The following is a 21,494-nucleotide window of genomic DNA, read 5'->3' on the forward strand; positions in this document are numbered from 1 at the left end:
TCTGTGGCTTCCTCCCCTCCACAGGGCCGATTATCTCTATTAGCCTGCCTTAAAGAAAGAGAAGACATCCGTGACATGGTCTAACTTTTCTGAAGTCAAGGATGCCTTTAAAAGCAAAGTTGGGGCAGCTGGGGGAGGGGGAGCTGTGGAGGAGACGGTGGGGAGGAGGGAAGGAATTGTAAGCAAAGGGACAGCTGGGGATTAGCCCGTTCTTTCTGGGCATTCTGTGGAGCCTCCTTAGAGGTGGAGAAGAAAGTAAAACCCAGAGGCATCTTTTAAAAGATGCTGTAAACGTTCTGACTTCTTAAGCTGATCTACATAAGGAATAAAGATGAGAGAAAATAATGCCAATCAGGTGGCCAGGAATGAACCCAACCCAATTTTCACTTACATTTGTTATTTTTTCTTTTAAAGGACCGTTACAGTCTCTATTTGGCAATATACTAGAGGAACCAAAAGGGATAAGCTAGGGCATCACATAGTTGTAGCTCTGGACCAGGTTCTGAAAAGCTACCCTCAGATGTTACCCCCGTTGGAGGAGTGTGGTCTCTACAGAAATCCATTCCCATAGGAAGCCATAGATTTTTAAAAAATATTTATGTTTACAACTTAAATAGTTTTGGGTTAAGTGTGGTTAAGGAGGAGGGAAATTATAGAGAAGGCGGACACTTTTTCCTTAGTGAACTCATTTGTGTTTCATTTTTAAAACAGCCAATTTCTTCTCTCTTTCTCTTTTTTTAGCCAGTTGCTTCTCTTACTAACATGTCATATAAATATTTTGTTTTCTTAGGGAATTGAGGACAAAATTCCACTTCTGAGGAATAGAAGATTGAGGATTAATTAACTTTACTATTTTAAAAAATAACTCTTCTGCGTATAAAAATAATCCATGTCCATTATCAAATATTTAGGGAAAAGAATTCCACATTATGTAAAAAAAAACACAAATAATTTGCAGAATTTCCTTTATTTGCTTTGTAATTAATCTGACCTGAGAAGAAAGTAGGACAAAATGACTAGAGTCAGAAGATGTGGCAGAGTGAGGGAGAACCCTTCTTTTATGTGGCTGCAAAGGAAAAAGAAAAGATTTTTAGGGCTAATTAGAGGCTGTTGGAGACCTGTCATCTTCACTCTTGGGCCTGAGAACTGATGACCTTGAACCTTATTCATATAAGCCTTAATATATGTGAGCAACAGGACTGTGTTGGAGTCATCTTGGGACTCAAGTCCTAAAAGAAGTCTCCTCTAGGACAGCTGTCCAGCAGCAGCTGCTGCTTAGTGACCAGATATAAAACCCCAGGAAGGCTTCTGTACAGGGACCAGAGAGCCAGTGTGTGCCCCAGAGAGTTCCCACCACAAAATCATCCCTCTTTAAACTAAATCAGAACAAGTTCTTGGGGCCTACTCTGTAGTTGGGAGTGTCCCAAGTTGAACATTGGAATATTTAAAAATCGTTTCCATGTGGGTTGAGTTCCACTGTGTGTGTGTGTGTGTGCGCGTGCACTGTGTGCTTTGGACTCTATCCCTCAACAAAATTACAGTCTTCAAAAATTGGTGGTGAGATATTCTGTTGATTGGGAGTGGAAAAATGATGGTGAGATACCTGATTGATTGGAAGTGGAAAAATGGTTTTGAGGGAGCAGAAGAACTAAAATAGTTTTCATGTATGTTTGACTTACAGTGAGAGGTCAAGCAGGATGTTGGGGCTTCCTGGAAGGCTGAGGTTACCCTGAATAGGACCTGGCTCTGCAGACCATCGCAAGGATTTAAGGACTGGGAATCTGGGAGAAAGCGGTGTTACCAGACCAGATCCCTTTGCCCAGCACGCAGCAAGCCAAATCCTGAGATGCCGAGATTTACAGCCAAGAAAGAGTTTAATCACAGGGCCGCCAAGACTGGAAAACAAGCCTCGGATCCCTGTCCTTGAAGGTGAGGGGGGCTGGGATATTCACGGGATAAGCAGGCTGGTTTTAGGCGTGGGGAAAGGTGATTGAGGATGATGGGGAAAGGTGATAGGGGATGACGGAGAAAGGTGATTGAGGATGATGGGGAAAACGTGAGGTAACCCGTGTTCTGCCCAGCTGCATCTGGGTTACGTGCTTCTGCGTATTCAACAGGGAGGCGCTTGGTGTGATTGCACCGTGGAGTTCTCCCGCCCTCTGACGCCACCAGGCCCGTCATCCCGCGCCTGCGAGCCCAGTTTTAGGGTTGGTAGTCCCAACCAGTGCCCCGCCAGCCTGCACTGGATGAGCGCTGATCCCAAGTTCCTGTAAACAACTGGCTGCTTGAAGCTGGGAAGGTATGTAAATAAAGAGAAAAAGAAAGAGAGAAAAATAACAAAGTGAGCTTAATCCCTGAAGGCAGTTTGCAAGCAAAGGGGTTTTAACAAGCTGTTGCTTATCTGTTATTCTGTAAGAGGAGCTCAAGAATTTATTAGTTATCAGCTTCTGTTAACTCTCTGGGGCACGGTTTCAGTGGTCCTGGTTCATCTTGGTGTCAAGTTTGAGTGACGGTGGGGCTATAATTTTGGACTATCCTTCTGGTTAGTGTGTGGAAATGCTGCAAATTTGTGAATAATTCAGAAACCAGGGGTCTTTAGGTGAATTTCTAAAAATTTATGAAAATCCTGACCTGTTGGTTCCTTTTGTTTCTTCTCGGATGTATCTATTTAGAAGGAAAAATTGGGAGCTGCTCCAACTTTTTTTTTTTTCTCTATTGTTTGCCCTGATTAGGGGAGGAGGGGCTGCAAAGTTGGTTTGGTCATCATACCTTCAAAATTTAGTTGCAATTCAGGATGTTCTCTTATGAGAATTAGCAACATGGGGCCATAATGTACCATCTGTTTTGCATAATCAAAGTATTCCCTGGCTGAGCAAAAATGCCCTTTTAGAGGTTTGGGGGTGATCCCTGAGACGATGCTTTATTTGCTTCTGTACCTCTGTGAGAAAATAAAAGGGACTTTAAGAGAGCTTCTTACGTGGAAGTGTAAACCTCAGAACAGGTGAAACAAATTCCGCATTTCCTCTCCCACCCAAAATGTCTTCTGTGAGCTTACCCAGAACCAGAACAGGAGGGAGGGCCACCTGCGCATTTATCTGGAGTTTGGAAGCTGGAGAGAGAATTGAATTGCCAGTGAACTTTGCACTGTGATTTCGTATTGAAGTGGCTGCATCTGTGCACCTGTTGATGGCATGCTAGGAGCATTACTCCCGGCTCAGCCTCGGCACCATTGAGAACACTGCTTAACATCACGCCGGAGGAGGCTTTATTGGAAGCCCAGTCACTTTGCCTCGGCAATGGTATACATTGGTGTCCCATTCAACCCTTTTTTCTGACATTAGCACATTTGAATGGGCCACCAGTGAAGCCATTCAGTGAGAACATGCAACCAGGGTTTCTGGGTGGCCCAGGGCTGAGCTGAGAAGTCTCGTTAATGGACTGCAGACTTAGCCTATTGAGGTACATGAACTCAGTGACCAAAGAAAAATGAGACAAAGATGTCCCTCACTGGAACATGTAGGTCAGAAGTGGACAAAAGCAGACATGGACCAGTCAAAGCTATTTGATTACTGAGCTGAAAAGGGAACACGGATCCCTGTGGTGGGGGGGCACGCACGACTGATTTGACAGAAATCTCAAAAATGCCTGCACACCCTGAGAGGAAGGCATTTACCAGAATTGCAGGCCTTGTGTGAAGTTGTTTTAGAAATGTTTTTTCCTTCCATTTGTCTTTGTGGTAATTTTCTATTTGGCTGTGCTTAGAAAAGGCCCCCAATAACTAGAATGAAAAGAAAGGGACTCAAAATTGAACTGAAAAAAGTATGCTTAAAAGTGAAAGGTGATCGTGGGCTGCGCTCTCCGTATCACTGGGGCTCCGAGTTATTTTTAGGCTCTAAGAGACCAGAAAATGTGCCTGGGGGGCCAGAACTCGTGCATGTTCTGGATTATAACTTTACGTGTTATAATATAATTTCAAAACCTTTCATTTGCCCTGGGAGGGGAGGAGGGGCTGCAGAACTGGTTTGGTTGTCATACCCTTCTAAGAGATAGGATGAAAAATAGAGTTTTTTGAAATTTTGTGATGAGATAAAGGGAAAGCACAACTGAAAAAGGTTAATGAATCATTTTGGATCCATCAACATGGTCAGTAATAGCATGCTTAATTCTGATGAACCTCATGCTGTTGCTTCTTGCTGTAATAAGTTTCTGTAGGAGAGACATTGGTCCCTTATACTTAGATATGTGATCTGTGCAAATGTCTAGAGAGCTAATAATACTCAGATGCACATGAAATTTGAGACGTGTTCTGTCATTTTTCAAAATGGCATTTTAATAACTATCTGAACAATTCACTCCAAACCAACTTTATTTATTAAAACTTGGTTAAAATTTTTGCAACTTCTTGAGATAGCAATATGTTTTTAAATATTCTGAATTTTGGTTTTATGAGATTTTGGGAACCTCAAAATACCTGTAATCTTATTCCATCAAAGGAGTCACATCTTGACTAGAGTCATATCCATTTATACTGAAACAGAATTTTATGGAGGGGGAACTTCAGAGTTCCTTCAGTCTGTTATATCCATAGCAAAATTGGGCCTACAGAGGTTTAGTAGATGGCCACAGACCCACCTGGCACCCGTGCTTAGGAGTAACACTTCATCCATTGTAATTGAAACTATATTTCAATTAAAAAAAGAAAACAAGATAAAGTAATTTTTATGTGAGTTGTTTCATTAGAGCAGTAATAAATCTTTGTTAAGGACTAGAATTCTTAAACTTAGGAGATGTTTTACCTCATATTGAGTTTACTAAATGTAAAATTGATTGCATATATATATACACACACACACACACACACACACACATATATATATACATCTTGATTATGATACTTCCATTACATGTTTCCCCAAATTTTAAACTAGTAAAAAATAACAAGAACAATATCAAAACTTGACTTCCGCCAAAAAAACGCCTGTCATAGTGCTTTTTCTTCTCCAGTTTCCAAGTCTTTAGTGTGCTGTTCTTCCATTGTCTTACTGATCAACGTGTTTTTTCTCTCATTTGCATCATTCTTTTCAGTTAAAAATTTAAAGTCTCAATTGCCTTAGAAATGTCTTGCAATGAATGGAAATGGCCCCACCATAACATTACCTTTGTGATTATTTTTGGAGGCCATGTCTTAGGGTTAAAAGAAATGGGAATTTGTAAAATTTGAAGGTGTCTCTTCTACAAGTAATGAAGTCTTTGGTTCTGTTTTAAAGGAGAATGGCTTTAAATACCTAAATTTTGTTTGAAGATACTTCCAAAGCACAGTTGAAGTAATTCAATTGATTGCTATCTGTGGTAATTTCAAAGCTTTCTCGTATGCCAATTAATGGAAATAAGGGTTAATTTGGGTTTCCGTATCTTTATTTTTATCCAAGAAACTGGTGGGCTTGGATTTATTACTATATTAATAATATAATAATAGTTTCCATTTAGCCAGTGATACTGTGTATGAAGAACTGTGTTAAGCATTTGACATGCATTCTCTTACTGAATCCTCATAACAACCCTCTGAAGTAAGCACTTTATTATTCCTGTTTGACAGACAAGGAAACTTGAACTTTGAGAGGTTAGATTCCTTATCCATGGTTACCTGGCTATTAAATGGGGAATTGGGTAGTTTTTGGAAGTGGCCTAGGCCTGGTTCCTTTGAAGAAACAAGAGCATCATTAGTAGTGCCCGTTCCCTTTACACTTTGCAATGACACATGGTGTTCTCCCAGCAGTTCAAGGTCTGTGAGGGCACAGCCAAGGGAAGGGAAATGGTGCTTGGAGAGGGCAGTTTACGAGGGTTGCAGCTAAGACCCAGGGACACAGGGGCCGTTGTGGCTGCAGGATTGCGAAAAGGTGCATACTCTGCATTCCAACCAATGTCTAGGTACATTTTTATCCAGAATTTGTTCTTCAGTGTTGGCAGCTGGCTAGATGGATGTGCTAAAATGCTCTTATTCTCATATTCCGAGGCTCGCTAATTCTGATTTCTGGTCCCTTATCTCTCCATTTCTTTTATCATTCAAGTGGTCTGTTTTCTGATTCAGTTTCTCTAGAAAACAAATGAAAATATTTTCTGAAGTGTGACAGTCCAAAGCATCAAATAATGCAGTGTCACAGTTGCATTTCTGTTGTTTGGATGGTTGTCCTGCGCTGAAACCTCACCTGAACTTCTGGTTTAGGAAGGTCACCTTTTACAGTTTTCATCAACTGAAGAAAGAGCAGCATTAGGTGTAATTATAAAATTTGATACTATATATAAAATAGATAAACAGCAAGGTCCTACTGTATAGCACAGGGAACTACATACAATGCCTTGTAATAACCTATAATGAGAAGGAATATTTACATATATATATATCACTGAATCACTATGCTGTACATCAGAAAGTAACACAACATTGTAAATCAACTATACTTCAATTAAAAAAAGAAGAAAAAATTTTTGGTAAAGTAAAGCTCAAATATGTCACATTTTATGTTAAGGACAGATGGGGTTCAGGACACACTACCCCCATATATGGTGCTTTGACATACTGATTATTTTAAGCTGAAGAAATGTGAGAAACAGCATGTGCAGGAAGGACTTCCTGACCTTTGCCTGAGGCAGGTATAAAACCTTCATTGGAGCATTGCCCTTGCTGTACCTGAAGGAAAGGAGCATCCTTCTCTCTGCAGACACAGGGACGGAGAGGCTGCTGAATGAGCAGGCCTTGCTCAGTTTCCCCACTTACTACACCTACCTCATCCCCTTTGTCCTATCATATTTTCCCACAGCTTTCTACTCTTCGTCAAACCTAATAGAAAAACACTCAGGTTTCACCATTTCTTTGGGTCTTCCTTAGGAAGGTTTCCATGCCACGTGAAATATATAATAAATAGATTGGTATGCTTTTCTCTTGTTAATCTGCCTTTTATTCCAAAGGTCCCAGTCAAGAACTTAGAAGGGCAGAGGAACAAGATGTTTTCCTCCTCCAGGAAAGTCTTATGAATTGTCTGAAATTTGCCTCCATCCTCCTCTCTCAAGAGACCGGAGGACAAACACTAGTCCTAGGAGGAGGCTGACGTGTCAAAATACAAACCCACCCACCCCCTCTCCTCCAGCTTACTCCAAAGGGGGTTGAAAGTCTGCAGCAATGGCTGGGGTCATTTCACCGAGGAAAAACAAAAAACAGAAAACTTTTACCCTCACCTTGGGAATTTTAAAAAATCTTGCGGCCCAAGTTCTAACCCAGACCAACGAAATAAGAGTAGGGTCCAGGCATCAGATTTTTAAAAATCTCCCTGGGTGATTCCAGTGTGCAGCCAGGGTCGAGAGGCACTGATCGAGCACAGCCTGTAGATGAAATGTCACCATGTGTGTATAATGTCGCAGATGGTTCTTTGGGAGATGCAGAAATTAGAGTTAAGACGTGGTCCTTGCCTTTGAGGAACTTTTAATTTGCTTCAGAACACTCTTGCCACAGAAAGTGGTTACTAATAATGTAATGCAGTTGTTAGTAGGTGATGTCATGGTTTAGTGGAGCGTGCTTACCAGAGAGTGTGGGGCATGTCATGGTGACTAAATAGCCCCCAATCCCCCTTTATATTGCCAAGTAATAATAATAGCTGGCTCCTGTGTGCAAGACAGTTTATGTACCTTAATTCATCTTCTCAACTGCTTATCAGATAGTATTCTCACTTTACTGCAGAAAACTAAACTAAAGCTTGGAGATACTGTTATTCATTAAGGTCTGAGGCTTTGAACTCCCTGTTTCTCAGACCTTAACCTCTGTTGGGAACCAGTGTCCATGCTCTCTAACCATTAGATGAGGCTGTTTGGTCTTGATAGGTGCATGGTCAGTAGCAGGGTGAGCTGTGTGTCATAAAATGTTCAACATTTTATACATTTATGTTTCTTTTTCTTTCTTTTAGTGGAGGTACTGGGAATTGAACCCAGGACCTCGAGCGTGCTAAGCATACGCTGTACCACTGAGCTATACCCCAACTCCACCAACATTTCTTTTTTTTTTTCTTCTTGCTTTTCTTTTCTTTTTTTTTTTTAACATTTTTTAATTGATTTATAATCGTTTTACAATGTTGTGTCAAATTCCAGTGTTCAGCACAATTTTTCAGTCATTCATGGACATATACACACTCATTGTCACATTTTTTTCTCTGTGATTTATCATAACATTTTGTGTATATTTCCCTGTGCTATACAGTGTAATCTTGTTTATCTATTCTACAATTTTGAAATCCCAGTCTATCCCTTCCCACCCTCTACCCCCCTGGTAACCACAAGTCTGTATTCTCTGTCCATGAGTCTATTTCTGTCCTGTATTTATGCTTTGTTTTTGTTTGTTTTTGTTTTTGTTTTTTAGATTCCACATATGAGCAATCTCATATGGTATTTTTCTTTCTCTTTCTGGCTTACTTCACTTAGAATGACATTCTCTAGGAGCATCCATGTTGCTGCAAATGGCATTATGTTGTCGGTTTTTATGGCTGAATAGTATTCCATTGTATAAATACACCACATCTTCTTTATCCAGTCACCTATTGATGGACATTTAGGCTGTTTCCATGTTTTGGCTATTGTAAATAGTGCTGCTATGAACATTGGAGTGCAGGTGTCATCCTGAAGTAGATTTCCTTCTGGGTACAAGCCCAGGAGTGGGATTCCTGGGTCATATGGTAAGTCTATTCCTACTCTTTTGAGGAATCTCCACACTGTTTTCCATAGTGGCTGCACCAAACTCCACCAACATTTCTTATTTTTTGAAAAGTACATTTTGAAAAATTCCAAACCACAGAACAGCTGAACAAATAATATGTTGAATGCCGTAGACCCTTTATCGTTACCAATTAATTGTTAATATTTTAGTAATGTATCTGCTTTATTTTGCTGTTTATTTACATATATATAGATGTATCTTTTGTTCTTGTTGAACCACTTGAAAGGAAGTTGCAGACGTTATGATCATTTGCCCATGAATACCTCAGTAAGCACTGCCTGAGAATGAGGACAATCTCCTTCATAACCTACTAGTCAGACCTAAGACAATCAATAGTAATTAAATTTTGTCATCTAATACTCAGTCCTATTTTAAAATTTCCTCGATTATACCCAGTAGGTCTATTTAGTTGCTTTTGTTGATCCAGGATCCAATCAAGGCTTGTTAACTTTATTTGGTTGTAATGTTTAGAGACTTTCAGTCTAGACGTGGTCTCTTAGTTCTTTTCATGACATTTACTCTATTTTGAAGAGCTAGGTCAATTGCCTTGCAAATGCTTCTCTTTCTTAGATTTGCCTGATTATTTTCTTATGATTGGATTCAGGTTTAATATTCTTGGCAAGAATACTGGATAGGTGATGTATATTTCCTACCAGGTCCATCAAGATGCACATATCGTGTTGTCCTACTATTGGTGATGCTAAGTTTGATCACTTGGTTAAGGTGGTGATGTCATGTCTAAATTCCCTAAAGTTAACCTGTGTGGTGATATTTTAAAACCAATAGTATTTTGCCCAGTGGTTTTAGCATCCCTTGACGATTTTTGACATTGTGGGTTTAAAACAGTGATTTTCTAATTCTGTCATTTCCTTGACATTCATTAGTTGTGTATCAGTTTGCTAGGGCTGCCGGGACAAAATGCCACAGACTGGGTGGCTTAAACAACAGTAATGTGTTTTCGCACGGTTCTGGGGGCCAGAAGCCCAAGACCAAAGTGTCATCAGGGTTGTTTTGGGGGAATCCTCTCTTCCCAGCTTGTGGACAGCTGCCTTCTCACTTCCTCACATGGCCTCTTCTCTGTGGCACGTGGAGGGAGAGAACCTTTGGGTGTCCCTTCCTTTTCTTTTGAGGACACTAATGCTGTAGGATTAAAGCTCTACCCTTAGGAGGTCATTTACCTTTAACTACCTCCCTACAAGTCCCATCTCCAGATACAGTCACATTGTGGGGTAGGGCTTCAACATACGAATTTTAGGTGGGACACAATTCAATTCGTAACAGTTTGTGTTCTGTAAAGTAGAGCTTTCCTTTTTTCTCCCTTTCTTTCCTCTTCTTTCTCCCCCCACTCCCCCCACCTTCTGAGTTTCCCTGTGGACTCATGGATTTGTGTTTCATTTAATGTATTATAACCTGTTTTTGTCATTATTCATGTTGGTACTCAAATTGTCCAAGACGTGGCCAGTGGGAGCGCCTTCCAACCAGCTCCAGTATTCTTTTGATATAACTCTGTTGGTTTTTAAGCACTTTCCTGCTTTCTTGAACAAGGTGTTCCAGTCTACCTTGTGTTTTCCCTATCCCAACCATTTCTAGAATGAGTAATTTCTCCAAGAAGGACTGGTTCCTTTTAGTAGGCGATGGTATTTAGAAACACTATCCATGCGCTTGTTACTGCTAGCTGTGATTACCTTGTGAATCTGTTATTTTTAATAGAGTTCTTCATATGATAGCTATAAAAGCTGTACCAATAAAGACTTTATTGAATCAGAGATGAACTCTTCAAGAGTACAATCAGGCATTTAGTAAGCATTTGAAAAGCTTTTGAATGGCTTGGACTGTAACATGTACATAGTAAATATTGATAAATGAACAAATAAATGGCCTCGAATTATGGGGTTTGCTTGGTCTGCTGGGAGGAGAATTTGCCCAGGCTGTAGTGAGTAGAATAGATTGAGATATAGTTTATCTGCATTTTCAGTCCATAGCTCTCTCTCCTAATACTGAGAAAAATCCAGATTCTCATCTCCAGACCCTCCTTAAGCTCTAATGGCTGTTTTTCCCAGGAAGGGATTCCACGGAGCCTCTAACTTCTCACCTGTGGTTCTCAGTGCCTCCCTTCAGATTCCTAGGGAAATGAGATAATTTATCCTGAAAAGAATACTTGAAAAGAAATATGCTTCCTGGTTTTACAAAACAGCAAGCTAAGGAATATTATTTTCTCACAGATGATGAGAATCCAGTTAAAACGAAGCTAGGAATACAGATTTCAGAGCTCTTGAGACGCTCATGTATTTAATATCCATTCTGATGAACAGGGATTGAGTCACTACCGCTCTTTGTGGATCTATTTACTGTCAAAGTGTAATTGGATTTTGATACATCCGTTCATTTTGGTGGGAGGGGTGGGGAGGGGAGGAAAGGTGATGACAAAGTAACAAACAAAATGTAAGTGATGGTACCTTTGGTTTTCTTTTCTTTTCCTGCTCCTGGGTCTTTACAGATACTGGGAATAAACCCCTTATCCCCCACAGTGGTCTTAGAAAACAAGGCATACACTTCAACTACTTCTGCTGTGAATAATCCGTTGAAGCCAAACAGCATTATACTAGATTCATCAACGTTCACACAAAGGTCATATCCTTACATAGCTCTTTGAATTTGTGGGACGCATATGGTGTACCACTTCTATAGAAGAAATATTTTCATTTTAGAATTCAACTTTTGTAACCTTTGGCAACATGTAAGTATCAATGGCTCTTTGTTGTTCAAAAAAAAAGTAAAACTGTAAGCTATCCCCAAGGATATGCAGGGCGTTGCTATAGCAACAGAATCTGCCTCCCAGCATCACAAGAGAAGCTATGAATAAAAGATGGTGTTCTAAGGACAACAGAATAGAAGAGGTTGTTTCGATCCTTCTAATACCTGAAATTTGCTGTTATTTTGTTAAATGCAAAATAAAAATCTTGGGAAAAGGCCGAGTTCACTGAAAGGATGAATTTCTATATTGTACTTCAGATGTCATGGGGGGAAAAATACATGCTTTCTGAATAGAGTAAACCCGTGGTAGGAAGACCAGGGAAGGGCCAAACTATTTGATGTATGTATTTTTTGTTTAGTTTTTTACTTTGGGTGAAAGAATTCAAAGACAAATATGTTACTCAGACGTATAGAAACTAGGACTATTTTAAATTTGACCCAACATAGTCTTCTGGTTCCATATTTACATATAAGCACACTTCACATAAAATTCAGAGCAAAACAAAGTGCTGCAATTTCAGCCTGCATTGTCTGTTCTGAATCCAGTTATTTTCATGTATACCCGCTTTGGTTGTTGAGTTATAGTTCCTCGTGGCATCACCATAGCTGCCTATCTACCTAGCAACCTAGCTATGTTTTATGATACTGTGTATTTTAGGACCCAAATCTTAGGGTAATGGCTAAAGGTTTCAGATAACAAAGAAATATATGAACTTTGAGTCTCTCTTTACACACACACACACGCACAACATATACACACACATATGTATATATGTATATCTTTCCACATCTGTTTTTTTTTAAATCACATTTAGCTTTTAAGAAACGGATTTTTTGTTGTGTGAAGTTATTGGTGGGTGAACTTTTGTTCAGAAAAGAGGTGAAGTGCTTGTTTTCAATATATTAAGAGCTAAATTAAACTATTGCCAGAGATATGACTACCAGAGCAAAGGGATTGCTGTGGACTCAATTGTGCTCCCCCAGATTCATATATTGAAGTTCTAACCCTGAATGTGACTCTGTTTGGAGACAGGGCCTTTATGGAAGTGATTAAAGTTAAATGAAGTCATAATGGTAGGACCTTGATCCAGTAGGATTAGTGTCCTTGTAAGAAGTAAGAAGAGGAGAGACCAGAGTGCTCTCTTTCTCTTTCCCTGTCTCCCTCCCTCTCTCTCCCTCTGTGCGCACACACTGAGGAAAGGCCCTGTGATGGCAGTGAGAAGGCGGCCACCCATTAGCCAGGAAGAGAGGCCTCACCAGGAACTAACCAGGCTGGCACCCCGACCTCAGACTTGCCATCTCTAGAACTGTGGAAAAATAAGTGTAAGCCACCTAGTCTATAGCACTTTGTTACAGCAGCCCAACCTGACTAATACAGGTTTTAAAACACTTGGTATGGTTCCTTTCTTAATTTTCTTTCAGAGTTGATGTTGAAGGGGGAACAGGTATGCATATAATTCTCAAAATTTTTCTAGGACTTGTCTGTTGTTACTGTCACCTGGGCAACATTACACAAATGGGGATCTAAAGGTTTCTAATACAGTTATTAAATGTGTGTTTAAAAAAGACATTTTGGCTATGAAACCCAGAAAATAAAACTTTTGGTATCAGTTGAAATAATTTTCCCACTGACTTTATGGCTAGATACAACTGTAGAAGCTTAACAAAAAGATATCACTTTGTTTTTTGACTCTATCTTAATTTGAGTGTGGATAGCCCTTGGGGAGGATGGACTAACAGACTATGTATTAGTGCTGGTCTTACATGAGTAAATCCTGGATAGCCACTGTCAAAATCTCAGAGGCCTTTGATCTTGTTCGGTGTTTTCTTCTCCTTGGATTTCCCTGTAATTTAAAGGCTCCAGGGATTTTTTGATTAGCAAGGAATCTACTTCATGGAGCTGCTTCTAGGACTTGGCTGTTTCTCCCAGTCTTAACACTAAGCAGTACACTAAAATGTTAATAATGGGGAGTGAGAATATGAGTGGGATATGGATGATTCTTTTTTCTCCTTACATTTTCACTTATTTTCTAAATTTTGTACAATAGGCAGTCATTACTTTCATCATGGGAAATAAAGTGCAAAAACCCTAGGTATTAGAAGAACTTGTAAAAACTCTGTCTTCTTTCAAGAAGACATTTAGGTGGTTGACAGTAAAAGACATTTGTACAGTAAAGCTAGACAAACTAGGAATTAGAAATCCAAAAGCACGAAAAGAAGAAGGAAGCAAACACTCTAACCATGAGATTTAGCATAGTTACGGTAACTGAACATTAAATTTAGCTCAGTTCCTTATAGTCAAGAAAAAAAAATGAATTAGAAAATTCTCATTATCTGATCAAAAGGAAGTATACCAGCACTTAGTGAAAAAACATTTTTTTCCTTGCTAAACTTCCAAAGGAACTTGTCACAGTATGTTCTATTTGTGTAAAACAAAAAAAATTTGTATGTGCTTGTAAATACAGAGAAGATATCTGGAAGATACCCAGGAAACAACTGATGGTAATAAAAAGTAATCAGACACTCTTACTACTCAGCATACTTTCCCTTCTTTTATTTATTTTTTTAAATTGAAGTACAGTCAGTTATAATGAGTCAATTTCTGTGTAGCACAATGTCCCAGTCATGCATATACATACATATATTCATTTTCATATTCTTTTTCATTAAAGGTTATTAGAAGATATTGAATATAGTTCCCTGTGCTGTACAGAAGAAACTTTAAAAAAATCCATTTTTATATATAGTGGCTAACAGTTGCAAATCTTAAACTCCAATTTTATCCCTTTCCACCCCTTCTCCCTCAGTCACCATTAGATTGTTTACTATGTCTGCAAGTCTGTTTATGTTTTATAGAGTTCATTAGTGTCCTCTATTTTTCTTCTTTTAGATTCCACATATAAGTGATATCATATCGTATTTTTCTTTCTCTTTCTGGCTTGCTTCACTTAGAATGACAATCTCTAGGTCCATCCATGTTGCTGCAAATGGCATTATTTTTATTCTTTTTTATGGCTGAGTAGTATTCCATTGTATAAATATACCACAGCTTCTTTACCCACTCCTCTTTTTATGGACATTTAGGTTGCTTCCATGTCTTGACTATTGTATATAGTGCTGCTATGAACATTGGGGTGCATGTATCTTTTCGAATTAGAGTTCCTTCCAGATACATGCCCAGGGGTGGGATTGCTGGATCATATGGTAAGTCTATTTTTAGTTTTTTGAGGAATCTCCGTACTGTTTTCCATTATGGCTGCACCAAACTATATTCCCACCAGTAGTATAGGAGGGTTCTCTTTTCTCCACACCCTCTCCAGCATTTATCATTTGTGGAATTTTTAATGATGGCTCTTCTGACTGGTGTGAGGTGACACCTCATTGTAGTTTTGATTTGCATTTCTCTGATAATTAGCAATACTGAGCATTTTTTCATGTGCCTATTGGCCATTTGTATGTCTTCATTGGAGAATTGCTTGTTTAGGTTTTCTGCCCATTTTTAGATTTTTTTTTTATTAAGTTGTATGAGTTGTTTATTCCAGAAATTAAGCCCTTGGCAGTCTCATCTTTTGCAAATATTTTCTCCCATTCTGTAGATTGTCTTTTTGTTTTGCTTATGGTTTCATTTGCTGTGCAAATGCTTATAAGTTTAATTAGTTCCCATTTGTTTAGTTTTGCTTTTATTTCTATTGCCTGGATAGACTGCCCTAGGAGAACATTGCTAAGATTTATATCAGATGATGTTTTGCCCATGTTTTCTTCTAAGAGGTTTATAGTGTCTTGTCTTATGTTTAAGTCTTTAAGCCATTTTGAGTTTATTTTTGTGTATGGTATAAGGGAGTATTCTAACTTCAGTGATTTACATGCAGCTGTCCAGTTATTCCAACACCATTTGCTGAAGAGACTGTCTTTACTCCATTGTATGTTCTTGCCTCCTTTGTCAAAAATTAATTGACCAAAATCTGTGGGTTTATTTCTGAGCTCTCTATTCTGTTCCATTGATCCATATGACTGGTTTTGTACCAATACCATGCTATTTTGATTACTGTAGCTCTGTAGTATTGTCTGAAGTCTGGGAGGTTATTCCTCCAGCTTTACTCTTTTTCTTCAGTAATGCTTTGGCAATTCTGGGTCTTTTGTGATTCCATATAAATTTTAGGATTATTTGTTCTAATTCTATGAAAAATACCCTGGTAATTTGATAGGGATCTCATTAAGTCTGTAGATTACTTTAGGCAGTATGACCACTTTAACAGTATTAATTCTTCCAATCCAAGAACATGGGATATATTTCCATTTCTTTAAGTTGTCTTTAATTTCCTTTGTCAGTGTTTTGTAGTTCTCTGCATATGTCTTTCCTTCCTTGGCCAGATTAATTTATAAGTATTTTATTTTTTTGGATGCAATTTTAAAAGGGACTATTGATGAACCACCCCAAGAAAAGAGAACAAACACAAATACACAAAATAAGAAAGGAAAATGGAGAAATTACAACCAATACCACAGAAATACAAAAAAAATAAAAGAATACTATGAACAAATATATGGAAACAAATTTGACAACCTAGAAGAAATGGACAAGTTTTTGGAACCATAGAGTCCACCAAGACTGAATCAAAAAGAATTAGACCTCTTGAACAAAACGATTACTAGAAATGAAATAGAATCAGCAGTAAAAACCTCCCTACAAACAAAAGTCTAGGACCAGATGGCTTCACTGGGGAATTCTACAAAACATACAAAGAACTCACAATGATGCCTCTCAAACTCTTCTAAAAGATTAAGATTGAAAAGAAGGGAGTACGCTCAAACTCATTCTATGAAGCCACCATCACTGTGATAACAAAACCAGACAAAGACACTACCAAAAAGAAAACTATAGGCCAATATTGTTGAAGAACATAGGTGCAAAAATCCTCAACAGAATATTAGCAAACAGAATCCAACAGCACATATACCATGATCATACACTATGATCATACACTATGATCAAGATGGATTCTTCCCAGGGATACTTTCCCTTCTTTTGATGACAGCGTCCCTCTTCCTTCAGGGAACTATTCTTCTGCACGAATTTCTGGGTGGAGCCAACCACAGAACTCCTTTAACCCAAACCGAGCCAATCAGAGCATGTCCCTGGCATTTTTCTAAGGGAGAAAAAAAAATCCCTTTTCCTGTTGGACAACAGTGTTGTAAGACTATGACCCCTCGATTGCCTGCAGTCCTCTTCTCCATCATCTGAGTAAACTAGGAGAATAACTCTTACATGCATGCAGAAGTTCACACCCTCAGTCTAGTCCCTGCGGCCCTTGGTACCACCCTGGTTTCAGGAGTAGTTGCTTCTGATTCCTTGCCCTACTTCAGTAGTCTTCAGATTCCTTCCCTGCATTTAACTTCCTTCAAATTACAGATCTTTCACTTGTGGTGGAAAGAAACTTGACTACTTTAATACCTCTGGGAGTTGGAATTGAGTGGGCAGGAAAAGAAGAATATGGGAGTTTTCATATTGACAATGAAAAAAATTGACAATAAGCATATATTATGTTTATAATGAAAGTACTAATAGAAGTAAAAACAGGAAAAATTTATCATGAAAAAATTTGCATAAGGGACACTGAACAATACAGAGGATGGTATCTCCAGGAAAGCAAATGCACCGGACATTTACTCATGTGTCTGTTTCTTACGGTGAGCTTTGCTGAAGTCTGAGAATAACACTGAAGTGGTACTCAGTGAAGGAATTAAGCTAATGTGCTCTCCATTAATACTAGAATAGCCTGTAGAACGCTTAGAGGAGTGGACAGAGAACACATCTCAGGCTGTCAGCCTATCGACCTAAGGGCTTTTGACTATTCCAGGTGAACTTTTATGATGAGAAGTTAAGTGCATGTGCTGTTGAAGGCACAGGGATATGCTTTGGATTGTAGATGAACAAATGGCAGGGGTGACTTTATTTTATGAGAGAAGAAGATAATGCTCTGTTGTGCTTTTACCTGAATGAAAGGTCACCTCACTTGCAAATGGAGGTGAGTTATGGAGGTCCCTGCAGGTGGGGCCAGATTTTTTTCAAGAGGCAATTTCAGATCTGCTCAAGTCTCTGTAAGTACTTTACTGAGAACTTAGGTAGCTTAAGATGGATGCAGCATGTCACAGGGGAACGAGACTTGAACTAGTCTACACTTCTCCAGTGTGACTCAGTGACACCTATAACCTTAGCAGCCTCTCAATGCTGGTTTCCCCTTGAGCAGCTGCAGACCCTGACAGTCAACTGCTTTTTGAACTAATCTGTTTGGAAGTACTTCAAAGCCAATACATCTGAAATTGAGCTTGGTATGTATTCCTGAAAACATGTCTGTATTTTTTTATTCCCTCTCTAGTTTTAGGACACCTCTTTCTATCTAGTCACCCAAGTCAGTAACCTGGGAGTCACTCTAGATTTTTTCCTTTCCCTCACTACCAACATTTTCCCATTCTTAGGTATTTATAGATTTTGTCTTTTTCTCACCATCTCCACAACCGCTATTCTGCCCTAATTATACTATTTCTCATAGGGTTAATTAATTAATTAAACAAGTAGTTATCAAGCATCTATTATATATCAAGCAGTGTGCTATGCTCTGAGGAGTCAGTGGTGAGCAAAGCCAACATTTCCTGTTCTCGTGAGGCTTATAGTCTGGGGAGTTATTGCAACACATCTCAACTGGCATCCCTGTCTTTAGAACACATGCTCAGTTCATGAGCTTTAGCTCTTTTCTAAAATTGAAATCCAAAATGCAAATCTGACTTAACTTAATTGCTTTCAGGATAAAATGCAAACTCCTGAGCTGGGCATACAAGTCGTTCATGGCCTGGCTCCTGCCTCTGTCTTTAGGCTCCTTTTTTTCACTATAGAAGCACAAAGAATGACTAAAGAGTGACCCATCTTCTGAAGCCACTGATGAAAATTAGTCTCATTATTTGTACCAGACCTTATAGAAGGGTAAAATCATGAGGTAGTCTGTATTTATTCAAATAATATGGAAAGAAAATATATTTCTTTCCTTCTCCATTTAAAACCCTTGTATTCATTTCCTTGGCTTGGAAAATAATGGATTCAGATCCTGGATTTGGAAGTTCTTTGCCCTTTATTAAGAACTCTCTTAACAATGAAAGAAGGTTTGCAGATAAACTGTTGGAACTCACAAGAGATTTCATCAATGTTATTGGATACAAGTTCAACATACAAAAAAGTAGAAAATATAAGAAGCAATGTTTTTTGCAATAGCAACAAAAACTTCAGGGTACTGGGAATATATTTGACAAAAGATGTGTAAGGCCTTAAAAGAGCTAATTATAAAATTTTACCAAAGGATATAAAATAGAATTAAATAAATGAAGATATGAACAAGATTATGGATGAGAAGACGTAAATATTGATGTCATTTCTCTCCAAATTAATCCATAAGGTCAATTTATTCTAATAAAAATTCCATGTTTTTTCAATCTTAAAATTTGACGAATTGAAACCAAAGTTTGTATGGAATAGCAAGGTGCCAAGAAGAGCCAAAATAATTCAAAGAATAAATTTGGGGAGATATACCCTATTGGATAATAAGAAGAATGTGAAGTGATAGCAGTTAAAACAGTGTGATATTGACACATGGATGGGCATTTAGACCACATACACATGTGGGATATTGTATATGATGGAGGTAACACCATAAATTGACAAGGAAAGTATAGCTCATTTTATAAATTGGCTATCTGAATGGGGAAAGAACTGGGTTTTTATTTCATGTCATACTCCAAAGTAAATTCCTAGAGAATTAAAGATCTAGAGAGAACAAAAACTTTCAAACTTGGGGATATCTTTATAGGTTAAGAAAGAATTTCTTAGATTAAAAGCACAAGTTAAGTAAGAAAATGAATATATTAACTGTATTAAAATTTGTGTGCAAAAGGCATTATAAAGTTAAAAATTAGCCACTTTGAGTAAATATTTGCCATATATTATCTGATACTGAACTCATTGTTACCGAAAAATGTGTCTAAATTTATTTCCTGTCTGGATGAAGAGTATCATTATGTATCCAGTAACTAATATATGGAATAAATTAAGAGACAAGTCAATAAGAAAAATAAAAACAACTCCACAAAAAGGGCAAATGATACCAAAAGCCAAATCATAGAAGAATAAGAAGCCCTAATAGGTAATATACAAAAGACATGCAACTTCACCAGTGATCAGGTAAATGCAATTGAAATGGTAAGGCACTGCTTCATGCCCATGAGACTGGCAAATTTTTACAAGTCTGGTAGTACCGAGCATTGGTAGGAGTGTGGTCAGAGAGGAGCTGTCATATGATGGAAGCATTCTGGTAGGACCTGATAAAGTGGAAGATGTACAGTCTTCATTGATTTCAGTTTTATGTAATGCTCTGGAGAGAAACTCAGACACTTATAAGAATTTTATTGTTGCATTGTTGTAATGGCAAAAATTTGTAACATCTGAAACTTCCCTGACATTCCTTTCTCAAGGAAGTTTGGATTGGCTAAATGCATGTCTTAGTTCTGTTTGGTTGCTCTAACAAAATACCACAGACTGGGTAGGTCACAAAGAACAGAAATGTATTTCTCACTGCTCTGGAGGCTGGAAGTCCAAGATCAAGCCATCAGATGGTCACCTTTTGGTGAAGGCCCTCTTCCTGGTTCGCAGTTGGCACCTTCTCCACATGACCTCACATGGTGACCTCATGTCGTGTCCTCACGTGGTGACCTCACGTGTGAAAGGGCTAGGGATCTCTCTGAGGTCTCTTTTATAAGAGCACTCATTCCATTCATGAGAGCTCCACCCTCATGATCTAAGCCCCTTCCAAAGGCCCATCTTCTAATGCCATCACCTTGGACCTTAGGATTTCAAAATACAAGTTTTGAAGGGACACAAACATTCAGACCATCACAAGGCATTATTGTGTATTCACATATTTATAGTTACCGACATATTTGGGTTATATATACACTTTTTTTCCTTTATTTTGTATTTGTCTCATGCTCTTTCTTCCTTTTTTACTTCTCTTTTTGACTTTTATGAATAAAGTATTTCAAGTTATTTTACTTCCCCCTTAGTATCATTAGTTCCCCCCTCTTATGCTATTCTAAGGGTTATTCTTGATATTACAACAGGTTTCCTTGACTAAATAGATATAAAAATTAGTGCTTTTACTTCTTCCCAATCAATACATGGTCTGTAGAATACTTTATCCTCCTTAACCCCTTTGCCTTTTGTGCTGCTGTTATCATTTTATTGCTACATATATTTTAAACCTACATTATTATTGTTTGATAAAGTCAACCATTTGAATTTAACCACATATTTAACTTCTTCTTACTCTTCATTCTGTCCTGCATTTCCCTGCTTTATATCTGGAATCTTTGTCCTTTTGCCTGAAGAACTCACTTGGAATATTCATTTTAGTGTGAGTCTTTTGGCAATAAGTTTTCAGAGTTTTTATTTGCCTGAAAACATCTGCTTTAATTTCATATTTGAAAGATATTTTTGCTAGGTGTATAATGTCAACTTAGAAGTTATTTTTTTTCCTTCACTTTAATGATATCATTCCATCTTCTTTGGTTTCCTTTTTTTTTTTCTGTTGGCAAGTCAACTGTCTTACTGTTTCTTCTTTAAAGGAAATGTGTCTGTCTTCTCTGGCTGCTTTCAAGATGTTCTCTTTGACTTTGGCTTTAAACAGTTTTGCATGATGAACTTAAGGGTGGTTTTCTTGACCTGCTTGTGTTTAGAGAGTTTCTTTGTGGCTTGAGATCTTTTGTCAGCTTTTGAAAATTCTCATTCAACTTCTGAATCATTCTGTCTTACCTCTTCTCTGAAACCTCAGTTGTAGGGATATTAGCCATTTTACCATGTTCTACCTTTCTCTTGTGCTGTTCTTGTGTTTTTCTTTTTTTCTCCATGTTCTAGTCTTGATATTTTCTATTGACCTGTCTT

General features: G+C 38.3%; 1 long non-coding RNA gene across 2 annotated transcripts in view; it reads left to right on the plus strand.

Annotated features, from left to right (window-relative positions):
* The window catches only part of LOC140696893 (uncharacterized), a 207,931-nt gene that overhangs the window by 40,943 nt on the left and 145,494 nt on the right, over positions 1 to 21,494 (plus strand). For both annotated transcript variants that reach the window (XR_012073528.1, XR_012073527.1), the window contains exons 4-5: positions 1,682 to 1,929; positions 2,118 to 2,299. This is a non-coding gene — a long non-coding RNA (uncharacterized lncRNA). The remainder of the gene's footprint in view (positions 1 to 1,681; positions 1,930 to 2,117; positions 2,300 to 21,494) is intronic.

Source organism: Vicugna pacos, chromosome 6 (assembly GCF_048564905.1).
Source record: "Vicugna pacos chromosome 6, VicPac4, whole genome shotgun sequence".
In the NCBI taxonomy this organism is placed as follows: Eukaryota; Metazoa; Chordata; class Mammalia; order Artiodactyla; family Camelidae; genus Vicugna; species Vicugna pacos.